We start from the raw sequence: 6,158 nt of genomic DNA on the forward strand, positions 1-6,158 counted from the left end.
ACAAGAACAGGTACAAGGTACAAGAAATTTTAAAAAGAATTAAAAACACATATAGATATAGAATTAGTACTACTCATATATAATTCACATCCTTATTTTTCCCTCAAAATTTTGGGCAAAAAAGTATGCATTATACATGACAAATATGATACTTAATGTTTCATAGCTTGTTTATTGGTAGAAATCAACAGAGTCAGTATTTGTATTTTCTGTATTTCTGACTCCCATTGTTACCATTGGTATTTAGCTAGAAAAATGGAGCAAAAAGAACTAGACATTGAGCTTAATATATGGGGTAATATAAGCCTGCTTTCTTCACAAGGAAGCTACAGGTTTTCACACTCCAGGGGCCATAGTACTATTCTGTTAAGGGGATTAACACTTATCCCTTACCTCCTCCAGTACTGGATTCTTGGTGGGGTGCAGGGAGAGGCACTGGAACACAGAGATGTGTTAGCTTAATGAGGGGGTGTAAACCCATTCAAAGCCCATGAAAGTTTGAGAAGTCTACTGGTTCTTTTGAAAAGCACCTGGGTCTGTCCCAAACCCAACATAATCTCTGGGGAACAAAGGAGTTCTACATCTTGCTTGTGACCTGCACTTGCATGTTGTGCTTTCCTATTCTCTCCATATGGCCCTAGCAGCCAGGTAGCACATAGCTGTGCAAGTTCACATGTAGACTCCATGAGGGAGCCTGAAATGTACTGCAACTGGAAACACATGCTAAGCTTACTGGATGCAGCCCTGGACTGTGTGGGTAGTAGACGTCATCCTGGCCTGACTGAAGACAAGATAGGACATTTTCCATGGCAAGACAGTTAGAGATAGGGTGTTAGGAAGTCAGGAGGGTAACCTCATTAATTGTGCATCATCAATAAACTACACCACAGGGTCACATCTTCCTGTGTGGGTCTCAAGAAATTCTATTCCTTTGGACACCACAAGAATCCCACTTCCACTGATAATGATAGTACATGTTGCTTTTTACTAGGCCTCTTTGCAGATCATGGGAAGCAGAGTGGTGAGTGATCACTCACAGACAAAAGAGATTCAAAGGTTTCCATAAGCGAAGAAGTCCAGGACCAGAACAGGCTAAGTGGAAATATCCAGGTGTATTACTACTTTTTCCTAGAAAGTTAAAATGGACAACATAAATGGATCAAGAAAATCCAACTTTCCCTAGTACAGGGCCATGAGAAAATGAAGGTGAACATGACTAATTGGTGACACAGTTGGTTAATAATGGCTATCTCGGCCTACTAAAATTTCTGAAGGAATATGAAGGTGAAGTATATGCTCTTGTGATTTTTTTAGGTTAACGGGTTATTATAAGTAACAAATTAAAAGTTCAAGCTTATACAGAATTATTCAATGGTTGATTGTAAGCAAATACAAACTGTGCCAGCTTTAAGACATTTATATTAAGGTCTTGGTAGGTCTAACAGAAAATGGACAAGTAAATGTCTCTCCAAAACAAACAAACAAAAAAAAACATTAAACCTATAACTAAATTGAATGTCTTACAGTGAGAACATTTCTACTCTATAAAGCACTATGAAACTATTATAATCTTTAGCCGAGATTTCTGAAAAAAATAAAGACGATAGAATTAGAAATTTCATAATAGGCAAAAAGGAAGTGACCTTATGCTGGCTTTCCATAATGTTGTAAATCCTATGTAGGAGCTAAAAGACTGTATACATCCCAAACAAACAGAAGTCATACCAATAAAAATACTTTAAATGTTTTAAAATAGGCAAACATTTGATAAGATATCTATATGTTTGGTTTATTTTCCCCATCACATTCAAAATTAAAGTATGATGATTCATGTGCAGAGCTGTTCATATTTCTAATATCCTTATAACCAAAGATATTAATCACCTGCCATAATTGGATCATCAATCCCTGGTATCAAGGTGAAGGTGATTGGTCTTTTGCATTGATGGATGAAGCTCATGGATAATTGTTTATATGACAATAATGTATTAATTTGGTTATTATAATTACCTTAAACATCAGTAAGTTCCACTTCCAGGGGTAATATATAGGTGCCTTTTTTCCCAAATGATGAGTGGAGAGTAGCAAGGGTGGGGGGGGGAATGTCACATCAAAATAATTAAAACTAAAGTCTTATGCTTATTAGAGTTAGTAATCATGATAATAAGACAGAGCAGTTGCATTAGTATAGCATATTCATTTTCATTACATAATATTCTAAACATTTGCATTATCTGTCACTTTGGAAGTTATAAAGTATTCTCCAGTAGAGTTCCTATTTATTATTCTTTACCACACAGAAATGTATTTGGTCTTTGTCTCTTGTTCCTGGAAAAGAGTTTGTATAACTCTTGGTATTTCCTGAGTGCCTTTTGTTATCTATAACTAATCCTTTACATGACACTTGGGTTTATGCTGATGAGGTGACTTAGACGGTGGCCCTTAGACAGCCTCAGGATGGAGCTAGTCACCAGAAGAATGAAATGATTAGGGGTTGGAATTTTCATTTTCACCCACTGACCTCCAGGGAAGGGAAATGGGCTGGATATTAAGCTCTATAAAAACTCTTAGCAAGACTTTAAAATCTTCCATATTGGTGAACACACTAAAGATTTGGGAGGGTGGCACATCCAGAGAGAGGATGGAAGCACCAGACCCTTTCCCCATACCTTGCTTTATACATCTATTCCATTTGTCTATTCTTGAGTTGTTGCCTTTGTAATAAGTTAATGACAATAAGTGAATCATTTTCTTAAATTGTGTTAGCCATTCTATCAAATTACTGAAACTATGGAGAGGATCACGGAAACCCTCAATTTATAGTTTGTTCATCAGAAGTACCAAGGTGGCAACCTTGAACTTGCAAATGGCATCTGAATGGGATTAATTTTGTGGGATTGAACCCTCAACCTGTAGGATCTGTATACATAAGAGTAGTTAGTGTCAGAATTAAAATGAACTGTTTGGCATCTACCTTGTGTTTAGAGAGTTGGGGAAAAAAATTGGTGTGTGGGGAGAATAGAAACACAAATTTGATGTCAGAAGTATTTTGAGTAAAAACAGTTCAGGCAGGCATGGTAATATTGCCCTTTTTTAACAGGTAATGGAAGTGAAGCTTACAAAGTTGAATTGATTAACCCAAAGAATAAGCCATGGTGGGTGCCCATATAATAGGTTCATGCCTTATTCTTGAGCTAAATGCCATCTCCTTTTTTTCCTCTTTATTATTTTACTGAGCCTAGTCCCTGATTAATCATGGCATGACATATTGTATATCAAAACTGCAGAAATCTGATTAGCAGAGACAAGCGTAGACCCAGAACAATAAACAAGTCAATATAAGCTATTTTTCTTAGAAGTTGTACAAAAGCTGCTTGTTGCTGTTTATTGAAATTATTATTTAAATCCTTTCTCAATTAACTTCCTTCTGTTTATTCCTCAGCACACTGCTGCAGCAGCACAACAGTTGGTTTCTGTAAAAGGAAGTTTACCTGTGCTATATTGTAAGAAAAAATACTATACATGAAGCCAGACACATTTAGAGAGAGAGAAAGGGTAAGATCAGTACATTTTAACAAGCAGAAAATTAGAGAGGCTTGACAATATCTTGCTAAAGCTGATAGCAGCATCTTCCTTCAGATGACACATCTGAAGCTCGGCCTGAATTTTAAAATGGCAGGCATGTGTATGCATGGGTACACATGCGTGTACATGTGCATGTGTGTGTATGATTATGTCTGCAGAGGGGTTGTGAGCAATAATTGGAAAAATTCAAATTAAATAGCAAAACCTGTATTTAATGCTAGCAGTGACTAACACAATAGCCAAGTGGCTTTTGTATCACACACAATGTATACCTGGGTAGTGGCAGCATGAGGCAGAATCACCTTTTTGCAGTGGTTGTGGTGGGAATTAAATAGTTACATGGGGTACAGTAGGTCACACCTAGAAAATTTGAAATGAGCAGAGATTTTCCTCATTTTCATTGTGCTTCATATAAAATATGTAAATATTTTCTAATGATGTTAGCTTCATCTTACTTAGCTTGCTTAAGTATGAGACATTACTTCCCTAAACTGATAAATCTGTGCTCCGATTTCAACATGGCAGTCCCTTTTGCATTTCTTTTTTTGAAATAATCTGAGCTTCAAATGGAATATAGCTTTAATAGCAAGTTGGATAGATGGTTTGTATTCATTTTAAAAATCTAAGTAAATAGATAAAAATTGTACCCCGATGAATGGCCTTCCTTGATTAATATAACCATACATCAAAGGTGGGAATTTGACAGGTATTCCTCTTAATATCCTCACTGTTTTTAATACATATAATGTTTGTCAGTACTAGCTGTCAGCAGCCTCAATAATAAAGTCTAGCTTCCATGGTGAGCTCCATAAAGGCCTTTGTTTTCTGTCCCAGGCAGAGTCTCCAGCTTCACAGTTTGTCACTCTGTCGCCATGCACTAAAGGCATAGACAGCTTATTGCATTCTTACATCTTGCTATGCTCCCATATGTTTCCAAGCTTTTTTTTTGGAACATTAGATTGTGTGCCTGGACTAACCTTCTCCCACATTTCTACCTGGCTGACTCCCTCTCACTCATTATTCAAAAACAGCTTATGTGTCATTTTCTCCCATCTCCTCTGAGGAACCATCCTTCTCTCTGCCAGACTGTGATATATGTCCTTGCTTTCTCTCCCACAGCTGTTGCACTTACAGTTATTATTACAGTAATTCTCGCACAATATTACCATTGCCTATGTCTTTGCCATTGTGGGCTTTTGGAATGCAGACATTGTAATTTTATGACTCTACTGCTTAGTAGAATGATGGCATATAATAGTCAATGAAGGGTTGAATGAATTAATAAAGTCAATATGAAACAAACTCACAACCTTCCTTTCTGACACAATATATTAGAGATATGTTTTACAGACCTGTTGTAGCCTAAGTTATTTAAAAGAGGTGTTAATCAAGAGGGTGACCAAATTTGACAAACATATTTTGAAAATTCCTAGTGTGTATGGATGTCTAATTTAACAAAATTTAGAGCAAATGAATGGTTTGAGGAGAGTGGCACTAATTATAATTTTATTCTGACTATTTAAAAAATAATTATATATCATATATTCTAGATTATAAAGAGGATCCTGAAATTATGTTTCCACTTAATCTCTCCTCCTTTTTTCTATTCCTCTGATGTGGAAGCAATAATATGGTTGAAGCTAGTTCTTACTAGTAAGAGGGGAGGTGTTGAGTGAAATGGTCAAGGTTGCTTTTTAAAGAAAGGGGCAATCTTTACTGGACCATATCATGATTCGACAACAGTGCAATACACTCCAATAATACTGTTACTCTGCCAACAGTTTAATCACACTATATTATGATTTTCCTTTTACCACAAACACTACATGTCCCTCTCTCAGATGATAATCTTGCCTTCTATCAAGGAGATAGAAGCAGCCAAAGCAAAACTTTTCATCTTCCCTCCACAAAGTCTACCAAGTCTCTTGCACCTGCTAGCCCTCCTATATGGGAGAGAAAGTACCATGTGCCTATCCTTCCTCACAACACAGTGGAAACCATCTCCACTCCCCTTTTCAAGATTTTTGCTTCTATATTACACCTTATTTTTATTGTTTTTTAAACATGATTGGTTTCTCTTTATTGGTTTATTTCCATTATGGTGCTGAATCTCTCATCTTGAAGTAAATACATGAGACCTTCCTTAACCTTACAACCTTTCCAGTCATTTCCCCATTCCTCAGTTTCACATTACAATTTAAGGAGATAAGAATATGCCACCCCAAAATATGCCACTTTAACACATTATTCATTTTGAGCTGAAAGCAATTGAGAATGAACATGTGCAAAAATAAATTTTTTGGAGCTTCCCTTATTTGACTAAGAGCAGGAACTTCTGAGAAATTAGGACTGCAATAAACCCCCTCTTTCGAGGGAGTTTTGTAGCCATTAAAAGACAGAAAGTTGGCATCCGGGTGGACCCTGTGCAGACATACCTTACAAAATAATGTTTATGTTACTGTTTATATTTATCTTTCCACAATTTACTACCCCTAAATGTTCAAAACCCTTTTCCTATATCTTGTTCTTCATCATAAATACATTGCTTTTTGTTAAAATGGTATATAATCCTC

The sequence above is a fragment of the Pteronotus mesoamericanus genome, unplaced genomic scaffold (assembly GCF_021234165.1).
Source record: "Pteronotus mesoamericanus isolate MK-2021 breed Mesoamerican mustached bat unplaced genomic scaffold, CSHL_Meso_final scaffold_31, whole genome shotgun sequence".
Taxonomy (NCBI): domain Eukaryota; kingdom Metazoa; phylum Chordata; class Mammalia; order Chiroptera; family Mormoopidae; genus Pteronotus; species Pteronotus mesoamericanus.